The sequence below is a fragment of the Carcharhinus amblyrhynchos genome, chromosome 7 (genome assembly GCF_965287045.1).
Source record: "Carcharhinus amblyrhynchos chromosome 7, sCarAmb.v2.hapA, whole genome shotgun sequence".
NCBI lineage: Eukaryota > Metazoa > Chordata > Chondrichthyes > Carcharhiniformes > Carcharhinidae > Carcharhinus > Carcharhinus amblyrhynchos.
In genome coordinates this window covers 122733611-122746263 of record NC_137330.1, presented here as the reverse complement: position 1 = coordinate 122746263, position 12653 = coordinate 122733611, and the positions used below count along the sequence as shown (strand labels likewise).

The 12653-nt window shown below is 51.0% G+C and overlaps 1 protein-coding gene across 2 annotated transcripts in view; it reads left to right on the top strand.

The window, feature by feature from the left end:
- The first annotated feature begins 462 nt into the window (after positions 1-462).
- Positions 463-12653, top strand: part of cul9 (cullin 9) — a 230272-nt gene continuing 218081 nt past the window's right edge. For both annotated transcript variants that reach the window (XM_080193074.1, XM_080193073.1), the window contains exon 1: positions 463-645. The gene's annotated coding sequence lies outside the window, so the exon portion shown is untranslated. The remainder of the gene's footprint in view (positions 646-12653) is intronic.

Here is a 12653-nt window from a genome sequence, read left to right as displayed (position 1 = left end):
GCGCAGACAGAGGGGCACCGGGGGAGCAGCGCAGACAGAGGGGCACCGGGGGAGCAGCGCAGACAGAGGGGCACCGGGGGAGCAGCGCAGACAGAGGGGACTGGGGAAGTTTGGACAGAAGGGCTGCCTCTGGTGGTCGGTGTGGGAGTTGCTGTGTGGTTTGTATGGGTGTTGCTGCCTCTGGCGGTCAGTCTGGAAGCTACTGTGTGGTTTGTATGGGTCTCGCTGCTGCCTCTGGGGTCAGTTTGGGAGCTGCTGCGGTGGTTTTGGGTCTCGCTGCTGCCTCTGGTGGTCAGTTTGGGAACAGCAGTGTAGTTTTGGGTCTCGCTGCTGCCCCTGGTGGTCAGTTTGGGAACAGCAGTGTGGCTTTGGGTCTCGCTGCTGCCTCTGATGGTCAGTGTGTGAACTGCAGAGTGTGATTTGGGTGATTTTTGCTCCCGGCCGCGGCCCGTAGCGCGGGCACCGGAAGTGGCGTCGCTGTCCGTTTCTGCGCCACGGAACCGGGAGGAAAAAGACGAAAAAGATCCGGAAAACCCGAGAGGAAAAACTGGGAGAAAGACCGGGAAAACCGGGAGAAACACCGGGATAAACCCGAGAAAACTGGAGGGAAAATCCGTCAGAAAGAGTGGGAGAGCGGCGGAAAGAGTGAGTCCGGGCCCAGGAGCCGGGGGAGAAGCAAAAGATTCAGTCAGCGGGAGGGAGAGGGGAGAGGGGGAGAGGGAGAGGGAGGGGGAGGGGGAGGGAGGGGGAGGGGGAGAGAGAGAGGGAGGGGGAGAGGGAGAGAGGGAGAGAGGGAGAGGGGGGGGGAGAGGGAGAGGGGGGGAGGGAGAGGGGGAGAGGGGGAGGGGGAGAGGGAGAGGGAGGGGGAGAGGGGGGTGGGGGGGAGGGGGAGAGGGAGGGGGAGTGGGAGGGGGAGGGGGGGGTAGGGAGGGGGAGAGGGGGGTGGGGTGGGGGGGAGGAGGGGGAGGGAGGGAGGGGGGTGGGGTGGGGGGGAGGAGGGGGAGGGAGGGAGGGGGGTGGGGTGGGGGGGTGGGGGGGGGGAGGGAGGGAGGGGGGTGGGGAGGGGGGGTGGGGAGGGGGTGGGAGGGAGGAGGGGGGGTGGGGGGTGGGGAGGGAGGGGGGGAGGGGGAGGGGGTGTGGGGGGAGGAGGAGGTGTTGGGGGCAGGGGGCGTGGGCAGGGGAGGGGGGAGGGGTGGGGGGCAGGGTAGTGGGGAGCAACGACAGGCTGGTCAGTTTAAACTCTGAGACGCTTTGAGAAACAGTAATTCAGGACTAAATTAATGATCATGTGGGCAAAAGGAAAGCAAGCTGATTTGTTAAAGGCAACTTGTTTTTAACTTGGAGTTTTTTTGAACAGGTAACAAAGAGGGTTGATGAGGGTAAAGTTGCTGATGTGTACATGGACTTCTGAAAGATGTGATTTGAGCAAAATTAGAGCTTGTGGGCTGAAAGGAACAGGAGTGAAAAAATATGGAATTGGTGAGTGAGAGGAAACAGGGTAGAGGATAACAGCTGTTTTTTCAGACTGGAGGAAGGTTTGTTGTGGACTTCCACAGGAATTGGTGCAGAGACTTCTGGCTTCCTGATGTGTGTTAATATCTTAGAACTTGATGTATAGGGTACAATTTCAAAATTTACAGATGATACAAATATTGTGAACTGAGGAGGAACTCCAAAAGAACACAACTTAATCAAATGGGTGGGCAATTGAAGTTTAATGTCGGCAAGTGGGAATTGATTCATTTTGGTAGAAAGAACATGGAGAGACAACATAAACTGAAGGAATGATTCCAAACTGTTGCAGGAGATGATTGACTTGGGTATGTATGTGGATAAATGATTGTAGGTGGCAGGGACAGGTTGAGAGAGCAGTTATTAAAGCTTAGGATGCTGGATGCTGTATACTTTATCAATAAGGCAAAGAAATTGTTAAATTTGTATAAACCACTGGTTTGGCCTCAACTTGATTATTATGTCCAGTACTGGGAATCGCATTTCTGAAGGCTGCAAACATGCTTGAATATTCAGCCATGATTACTTTGCAGCCATTTTTTATAGTGGCTTTCATATCACACTCATTTCTTTCTGTTTGTTTTATCAATTGTTCCATTTTGTGGCGAATGCTGTTTATAATCAGAGAAAGTGTCTTTAATTCTATCTTATTACCATTTTTCTCCATTATGATCTTATTTGCTGGTGGACTTGTATGCTGCGTTCCTTTCTGTATATTTCTTTCTGCTTTTCTCTTGCACTCCAATTTGTTCCTCTTTATTTTTTAATCATCCTTTATCGATTTCTAAAATTTTCCTAATGCACCCAACCACTATTTTTTTGCAGCATTGTACATATTTTCTTTCAATTTAATACCATCTCTAACTTCCTTAGTTAGGCATGGATGGTGTATCCTCTAATTTTATTTACCTAATGCCAGTTTACATGTGGCTCAGGTAATGATCCAGAAATGATTTCCTTTGAGGTTCTGTATTTTAATTTAGTACTTAGCTCGTATTCTCTACGCAGAACATCGTTCCTTCTGCTGCCTATGTCACTGGTACCTATATGGATCATGACTGTTGGATCCCCACCCTCCCACTGCAAGTTCCTCACCAAACCCTGGCACCACTATACTGTGGGAATTTGCTTGTGGTTCAGGTACTAATGCAGGGATTATTACCTTTCTGGTTCAGCTTTTTCATTTTGTCCCTAGTTGCTTGTACTTATTGAGCAGAACCTCTTAATTCAAATTCAATAATCCCTACAGTGCATAAGAAGGCCATTGAGTCTCCACCAACTCTCTCTGAGAGAACATCTTATCCAGTCCCTATCTCCTAATCCCACATACTTGTCCCATTAACCCCCCTAATCTATATATCTTGGACTTTAAGGGGCAATTTAGCATGGCCAATCAATCTACTCTGCACATCTTTGAACTGTGGGAGGAAACCCACACAAACACAAGAATAGGGCCTGGGTGGGATTGTGGCCTGTGCAGACTCAGTGGGCTGAATGGCCTTTTTCTGCACTGTAGGGATTCAGTGATACAATGAATGTGCAAACACCACGCAGTTGTTAGCAGCTGCCCGGATCATGACAAGTGGATCCTTCCACTCTTTTTCCAAGTTCCTCTTCAGCCCCAAGGAAGTGTTCAGGGACAACCTTTGGGACTGTTGCTCTTGCTGCAGAGGACAGTCTCAGTCTCCCTAATTATATTGTTCCCTGCACTATAGTTTAGGTTTCTAAGTTTGGATGCTGAAGTTCCTTACTACAAACATTTGCAGATGTAGTCCACCAGATCCCACATGCAACAGTGCAACATGTCACCTGCCATCTCAATGTGTTTCATTTAAGTAAACAGGTTCAAGTTGAGAAATATCATTCAACAGTTGTCTGTAGCTATACCAAGTACTTCAGCTAGTTGGGCTATTAATTTAGTTCAAAATCTGTAACTCCAGTACAAATTCATGCTACTGACTGTGATTACAAGAGATAAGCCTTCAAATATGTTTCAAACAATCACTTACCTCACTCACTCCTAATTAAAGCTTTGAACACTCATCAGCTTCAGAGAGTTTCCCATCTATACCAAAGTCACTTGGTGCTGTCCCACCCGGGCCATATCACGCTTTGTGCTCCCATACTAGAGTGAAAGTGACATGGTCTTCTGTGTTGAATGGATTGATTTTTCAGAGGAGGCTTTGCACGCATGCATATTCTCTTCCATGTGTTAACGCTTCCTCACTGCAATGTAATTCTTTCCGAGACAATGTGCCACGGTGCTGAGTGCTCACATGTTGTCCTTAAGAATCCATTATTATTAAGCTGGATGATGAGGGTTGACAGATTATTTGACCATACCAGTGTCAGATCTTGTCCTTCACAGTTTTTCATTATATAGGGTCTTCAATTTGGAGAAGTGTTCCAAGGCATTTTATGAAATTACACAGAATTTAGCATTGATAGTTAATTTAACTCGTTTGGCCACGTAATTGTTTGTTCTGCATGGGACTCCTTCCATCCTTTTTCTAGGGGTATAACCTTCTATTCTTTTCTCCTTGTACTTGTCTAGCTTCACCTTAAATATGTCTGTGCTTTTACCCTTAAATAGTTGTTCTGTTAGCAAGCTCCTCATTCTAACATTGTGGAAGGACTTCCTTTGATTTATTAGCGCCTAATAACACCTTGTATTTCCCACAAGTGAAAATTCTTAATAGAAGTGTAACCAGAGAAAATGAATGCTTAAGGAAAGAAGATATTACCGTTGATCAAAGTCTGGTTAAGGTGATAAGCCTTAAGGAGGCGAGCAGAAGCAAGGCGCAGAGGTTTATGGAGGAAATCCCAGAGTAGGACTAACAGCAGAAGGATAATTTATTATTGGTGGGATGTGGGAGGAGTATTGGTGTGGTTGTCTTTTATAGTTCACTCGGAGTTTGAGTTGCTGTGATAATGTGCACCTTTACATACATGTTTGCAGTCTAGACCCATGGATAGTGATGGTAGAAGCTCTAACTTTTTTCCCATGGTTCACATGGCCGATCAGGGATCTCCTATTGCCAGCCATTGGTATGTTGGAAGGACTTGCAGATTGATATTCAACTGGAATTCTCTGCCTATTGAAGTGGTGGAGGCTACCTCACTAAATATATTTAAGTCATGGGTAGATAGGTTTCTGATAGACAAGGGAATTAAGGGTTATGGGGAGAAAGCAGGAAAGTGGAGCTGATCCATTCCAGATTAGCCATGATCTTTTGAATGGCGGGGCAGGCTCGAAGGGCTAGATGGCCTACTGCTCCTATTTCCTATGCTATAGCTCCTATGCTATAGCTCCTTCTTTGGTAATTAAGTCTTGGGTGGGACACAAGTCAGAAGCATCTGGCTTGGAGGCAGGGGTGTTACCCACTGTGCATCAATACCTGCTGATTGATTGTGTGCATGAGACCTCCAGATGGATTAGTTAGTGCACATGAGACCTCAGTGATTGGTTAGTGTACACCACTCCTCCTGAGTGATTGGTCAGTGTATGCGAGACCTGCCGAGTGATTGGTCAGTGTACGCGGGTGTTGGATAGACAGAGTTGTGGGTGAGTTACGGAACTTGGTTAGAGATGGATACGGAAAAGGCTGAGAATTTTAAATTGGTTTGCAGTCCCCCAAAGCTCCAATCTATTCTGGAGGTGATAAAACATTGGATGAAGGTTTCTGTATCAGGAGGGCTGAAGACGAGTGACACTTAAAGGTGGAAGTTGGCTGGTCTTTCTGATGGCCTGGATACAGGGTCAGAAGCTCTGCAATTAAGAGCAATTTGGTTATGGAATCCCCAAGGCAGAAGGAGACTATTTGGTCCATTGAGCCTGCATCGACACCATTCCCATCCAGGCCCCGTTCCCTTAACCCCTCATACTTAACGCCGTTAGCCCCCCGATATTAAGAGTTAGTTTAGCATGGCCAATCAACCTAACTCGCACATCTTTGAAGTGTGGGAGGAAGCCGGCGCACCCACAGGAAACCCACAGGGAGAACGTGAAAGGGAAAGTGGTGGCCTAGTGGTACTATCGTGAGACTATTAAACTAGAATCTCAGCTAATGTTCTGAGGATGTGTGTTCGAATCCAGCCACAACAGATGGTGGAATTTAAATTCAATAAAAACTATCTGGAATTAAGAATCTACTGATGACCATGAAACCATTGTCGGTAAAACCAACCTGGTTCCTTTAGGGAAGGAAATCTGTTGCCCTTACCAGGTTTGGCGTACATGTGACTGCAGAGCCACAGCAATGTGGTTGACATTAACTGTCCTTGGAGCAACTAGGGAAGGTCAATAAATGCTGGCCAGCCAGTGACGACGACACCACCACCACCAAACCCGCCCCCAATGACCCATGAACGAATAAAAAAAAATCCACACAGTCACCCGAGGCTGGAATTGAACCCAGGTCCCTGGCGCTGTCAGGCAGCAGTGCTAACCACCATGCCACTTGCCACCTTGGTTCAGCCTGCGTAGATGGTTGTAGTGGGGTCCAATAACAATGACTTCAGTCATTCTGATGGTTGACTTGTCCATCATAAACAGTTGAAGGAGTAGAACAGTGAAACCTGGCTCCCCAATTGTGGATGATATGAGCAATGTATAGCATGTAGATGAAGCTTTGGAAGGAGCCTTTGTCATAAGAACATAAGAACATAAGAAATAGGAGCAGGAGTAGGCCATCTAGCCCTTCGAGCCTGCCCCGCCATTCAATAAGATCATGGCTGATCTGTTGTGGCTCAGTTCCACTTTCCCGCCCTCTCCCCATAACCCTTAATCCCCTCTCTTATCAAGAACCCATCAACCCGCTTCTTAAAAATATTTAGCGAGGCAGCCTCCACCACTTCAACGGGCAGAGAATTCCAGAGATTCACCACCCTTTGAGTGAAGAAGTTCCTCCTCAACTCCGTTCTAAACCGCCTCCCCTTTATCTTGAGGCTGTGCCCCCTAGTCCTAGTGTCTTTTTTGAGCGGGAAGAGTCTCTCCACCTCTATCCTATCCATCCCATTCATCATCTTATACGTCTCAATGAGATCTCCCCTCATTCTTCTAAACTCTAACGAGTACAAGCCTAGTTTATTCAGCCTCTCCTCATAGCTCAATCCCCTCAACTCCGGTATCAGCCTAGTAAACCTCCTCTGCACTCCCTCCAGGGCCAAAATATCCTTGCGCAGGTGCGGCGCCCAAAACTGCACACAGTACTTCAGCTGCGGCCTCACCAATGCCCTATACAGCTGCAGCAAGACCTCCCTACTTTTATATTCAATCCCCCTCGCTATGAAGGCCAGCATCCCATTCGCCTTCCTGACCACCTGCTGCACCTGCAAGCTGGGTTTTTGCGACTCATGCACAAGGACCCCGAGGTCCCTCTGCACCGTCGCCTGCTGCAGTTTTTCGCCACGTAAGTAATAGTCCTTCCTACCATTCTTCCTACCAAAGTGGACCACCTCACACTTGCCAACATTAAATTCCATTTGCCATTTCCTGGCCCATTCGCCCAGCCTATCTAGATCCTTCTGCAGACTCTCCACACCCTCCGCACAATTTGCCTTTCCCCCAATCTTGGTGTCATCAGCAGATTTCGACACCCTACACTCGGTTCCCTCCTCCAGATCATCTATATAAATGGTAAATAGCTGAGGCCCCAGCACCGACCCCTGGGGCACCCCACTAGTCACCAACCGCCAATCCGAATAGCACCCATTGACCCCCACTCTCTGCCTCCTATTTGACAACCAATCCTCTATCCACGCTAACACCCTACCCCCAACTCCATGTCCCCTGATCTTCTGCAATAACCTCTTGTGAGGTACCTTGTCAAACGCCTTCTGAAAATCAAGAAAGACCACATCCACCGGCTCTCCTCTATCCACTGCCCTAGACACATCCTCATAGAACTCCAGTAAATTTGTCAGACACGACTTCCCTTTAATGAAACCGTGTTGCGTCCGCCCTATCGAGCAATTCCCTTCAAGATGCCTCGCAATTTCCTCCTTAATGACGGATTCTAACATTTTACCTACCACAGACGTTAAACTAACCGGCCTATAATTCCCCGCCTTTTGCCTGGCACCCTTCTTAAACAACGGCGTAACATTAGCCGTTTTCCAATCTTCCGGCACTTCCCCGGAATCCAGCGACGTCTGGAAAATAACCACCAAGGCATCCACTATAACCTCCGCCATTTCTTTCAGAACCCTTGGATGCATTCCATCCGGTCCTGGGGACTTGTCCACAATCAGCCCCTCCAGTCTGTCGAGCACCACCTCTCTAGTAACAGTAATGTCATTAAGACCCTCCATTCCTACCACCTTTCCATCGCTAACACCCGGCAAATTATTCACGTCCTCCTCCGTGAAGACAGAAACAAAAAAGTTATTCAAGACCTTAGCCATATCCCCATCCCCTACCACTAGGTCCCCTTTCTCATCCTCTAAAGGACCAACGTTCACCCTAGCCAGCCTCTTCCTTTTTATATATTTATAAAAACTCTTGCTATCCTTTTTTATATTAAGTGCTAGCCCAGCCTCATAGCTTCTCCTACCCTCCTTTATCAACTTCTTTGTCAATCTTTGTTGACATTTAAACCTTTCCCAATCCTCTTCTCGCCCACTGCTCTTAGCTACTCTAAATTCCTCCGCTTTTAATTTAACACTTTCCTTCACCTCCTTCGTTATCCACGGCTTATTGCCTCTCTTCCTACTGTCCTTTTTAACCATCGGAATAAATTTCTGCTGAGCACCAAGAAAGATCTCCTTAAAGATCCTCCACTGCTCCTCAGCAGACCTACCTTCCAACGCACTCCCCCAGTCCACATTTGCCAATTCTTCTCTCATCCTACCATACTCCCCTCTATTCAAACAAAGGATGCGTGTCCGGGAACCCACTTTCTCCTCCTCCATCTGCACCAGAAACTCCACCATACAATGATCACTCTCTCCAAGAGGATCCTTCACCGCAAGGTCCCTAATTCTACCCGCCTCATTACATAGCACCAGATCCAAGATAGCTCGCTCCCTCGTCGGCTCCAACACACACTGTTCAAGGAAATTATCCCGGCAGCATTCCAAGAACTCCTCCTCGAGCCCACCTCGTCCAACATGGGTCGACCAATCAATATGCAGATTGAAATCTCCCATAACTACTGCCGTCCCATTCCTGCACGCCGCACTTATTTGCGTGTTAACAGCCCGCCCCACCTCCAGATCATTATTCGGGGGCCTATAGACGACACCCACCAGCGTCTTCCTCCCTTTGCTGTTCCTAATCTCCACCCACAACGATTCCACGTTCTGCTCTTTGGCTCCGATATCATCCCTTGCTACCACCTTGATACTATCCTTAATCAGCAGAGCTACGCCACCCCTCTTTCCTCCTGCCTATCCTTCCTAAACACTTGATAGCCCTGTACATTCATCTCCCAGTCCCTGTCACCTTGCAGCCACGTCTCTGTAATGGCCACCAGATTGTATCCATTTGTGTCGATCTGCGCCACCAGCTCATCCACTTTATTCCGAATGCTTCGTGCATTCAGATAAAGCGCTTTCATCCCAGCCTTCACCTGGACCCTATTTGCCGTAACGCCACCAATTGGGACATCCTTGGCCTCTTCCCTTACCTGTACCCTATCCTTAACTTTAGACCTCGTAGCGTCACCTACCCTCGCACCCTCCCCCCCCCTAATTAGTTTAAAGCCCTGTCTACAGTCCTCTTTACTCGATTCGCCAACACTCTGGTCCCAGCACGATTCAGACCAACCCCATCCCGCCCGAACAAGTCCCACCTACCCCAATACTGGTGCCAATGCCCCATAAATTCGAACCCATTCCTCCCACACCAATCCCTGAGCCACCCATTCACTTCCTTTATCCTGTCAACCCTACGCCCGTCTGCACTCAGTTCAGGCAGTAGCCCAGAGACGACCACCTTGTCGGTTCTACTTTTTAATTCCATTCCCAGCTTCTCATACTCCCTCCCCAGATCCTCAGTCCGCACTTTGCCTACGTCGCCGGCACCCACATGTACTACAACGACCGGGTTCTCACCCTCCCACTCCAGGTTCCTCTGCAGCCCAGCTGCGACATCCTGTACCCGAGCACCAGGCAGACAACACACCCTTCTGTGCACTTTGTCATTGTGACAAAGGACAGTGTCAATACCCTTCACCCCACTATCCCCAATCACTACTACGTTCCTTTTCCCCTTCTCTTTGCCTATGTCCTGCTGCATCACTGTACCGTGTGCAGTTTGCTCACCAACCTCACCTGCCTCGTCCTCTTCCAGACTGGAAGCAAGAACCTCAAACCTGTTATGCAGATTAAGAGGCTGAGGCCTCCGCTCCTCACCCCCCTTCCTCCTCCCAGCAGCCCCCTTTTGTCCCTGACCCTTAGATTTAGCCAGTCTAGGGGCACCCTCTCTCCCCCTGATGAGCCTCAGTGTCTGTAGCTCAGAGGCCAGCTCATCCACCTTGAGCTGGAGCTCCTCCAGCAACCTGCACTTACTGCAGACATGGTCACTGGGAAGGACCCTGGGGTCCGCCAGTTCCCACATCATACAGAAACCACACATCACATGCCCCTCCATTATTCACTGTAATTTTTTATGGGGAAAAAATTTTTTTCCTTGTTTCTTGCTGTAGTAGTTTTGAAAAAATTTTTTTTCCTTGTTTTTTTTCAAACAAACTCACCTGGCCTTTTTCCTCCAAGCCCTTTTTGATATTAAGCCCTATTAACTCACTCTGCTTCCCACTCACTCTGCTTCCCACTCACTCTGCTTCCCACTCACTCTGCTTCCCACTCACTCTGCTTCCCACTCACTCTGCTGCCCACTCACTCTGCTGCCCACTCACTCTGCTGCCCACTCACTCTGCTGCCCACTCACTCTGCTGCCCACTCACTCTGCTGCCCACTCACTCTGCTGCCCACTCACTCTGCTGCCCACTCACTCTGCTGCCCACTCACTCTGCTGCCCACTCACTCTGCTGCCCACTCACTCTGCTGCCCACTCACTCTGCTGCCCACTCACTCTGCTGCCCACTCACTCTGCTGCCCACTCACTCTGCTGCCCACTCACTCTGCTGCCCACTCACTCTGCTGCCCACTCACTCTGCTGCCCACTCACTCTGCTGCCCACTCACTCTGCTGCCCACTCACTCTGCTGCCCACTCACTCTGCTGCCCACTCACTCTGCTGCCCACTCACTCTGCTGCCCACTCACTCTGCTGCCCACTCACTCTGCTGCCCACTCACTCTGCTGCCCACTCACTCTGCTGCCCACTCACTCTGCTGCCCACTCACTCTGCTGCCCACTCACTCTGCTGCCCACTCACTCTGCTGCCCACTCACTCTGCTGCCCACTCACTCTGCTGCCCACTCACTCTGCTGCCCACTCACTCTGCTGCCCACTCACTCTGCTGCCCACTCACTCTGCTGCCCACTCACTCTGCTGCCCACTCACTCTGCTGCCCACTCACTCTGCTGCCCACTCACTCTGCTGCCCACTCACTCTGCTGCCCACTCACTCTGCTGCCCACTCACTCTGCTGCCCACTCACTCTGCTGCCCACTCACTCTGCTGCCCACTCACTCTGCTGCCCACTCACTCTGCTGCCCACTCACTCTGCTGCCCACTCACTCTGCTGCCCACTCACTCTGCTGCCCACTCACTCTGCTGCCCACTCACTCTGCTGCCCACTCACTCTGCTGCCCACTCACTCTGCTGCCCACTCACTCTGCTGCCCACTCACTCTGCTGCCCACTCACTCTGCTGCCCACTCACTCTGCTGCCCACTCACTCTGCTGCCCACTCACTCTGCTGCCCACTCACTCTGCTGCCCACTCACTCTGCTGCCCACTCACTCTGCTGCCCACTCACTCTGCTGCCCACTCACTCTGCTGCCCACTCACTCTGCTGCCCACTCACTCTGCTGCCCACTCACTCTGCTGCCCACTCACTCTGCTGCCCACTCACTCTGCTGCCCACTCACTCTGCTGCCCACTCACTCTGCTGCCCACTCACTCTGCTGCCCACTCACTCTGCTGCCCACTCACTCTGCTGCCCACTCACTCTGCTGCCCACTCACTCTGCTGCCCACTCACTCTGCTGCCCACTCACTCTGCTGCCCACTCACTCTGCTGCCCACTCACTCTGCTGCCCACTCACTCTGCTGCCCACTCACTCTGCTGCCCACTCACTCTGCTGCCCACTCACTCTGCTGCCCACTCACTCTGCTGCCCACTCACTCTGCTGCCCACTCACTCTGCTGCCCACTCACTCTGCTGCCCACTCACTCTGCTGCCCACTCACTCTGCTGCCCACTCACTCTGCTGCCCACTCACTCTGCTGCCCACTCACTCTGCTGCCCACTCACTCTGCTGCCCACTCACTCTGCTGCCCACTCACTCTGCTGCCCACTCACTCTGCTGCCCACTCACTCTGCTGCCCACTCACTCTGCTGCCCACTCACTCTGCTGCCCACTCACTCTGCTGCCCACTCACTCTGCTGCCCACTCACTCTGCTGCCCACTCACTCTGCTGCCCACTCACTCTGCTGCCCACTCACTCTGCTGCCCACTCACTCTGCTGCCCACTCACTCTGCTGCCCACTCACTCTGCTGCCCACTCACTCTGCTGCCCACTCACTCTGCTGCCCACTCACTCTGCTGCCCACTCACTCTGCTGCCCACTCACTCTGCTGCCCACTCACTCTGCTGCCCACTCACTCTGCTGCCCACTCACTCTGCTGCCCACTCACTCTGCTGCCCACTCACTCTGCTGCCCACTCACTCTGCTGCCCACTCACTCTGCTGCCCACTCACTCTGCTGCCCACTCACTCTGCTGCCCACTCACTCTGCTGCCCACTCACTCTGCTGCCCACTCACTCTGCTGCCCACTCACTCTGCTGCCCACTCACTCTGCTGCCCACTCACTCTGCTGCCCACTCACTCTGCTGCCCACTCACTCTGCTGCCCACTCACTCTGCTGCCCACTCACTCTGCTGCCCACTCACTCTGCTGCCCACTCACTCTGCTGCCCACTCACTCTGCTGCCCACTCACTCTGCTGCCCACTCACTCTGCTGCCCACTCACTCTGCTGCCCACTCACTCTGCTGCCCACTCACTCTGCTGCCCA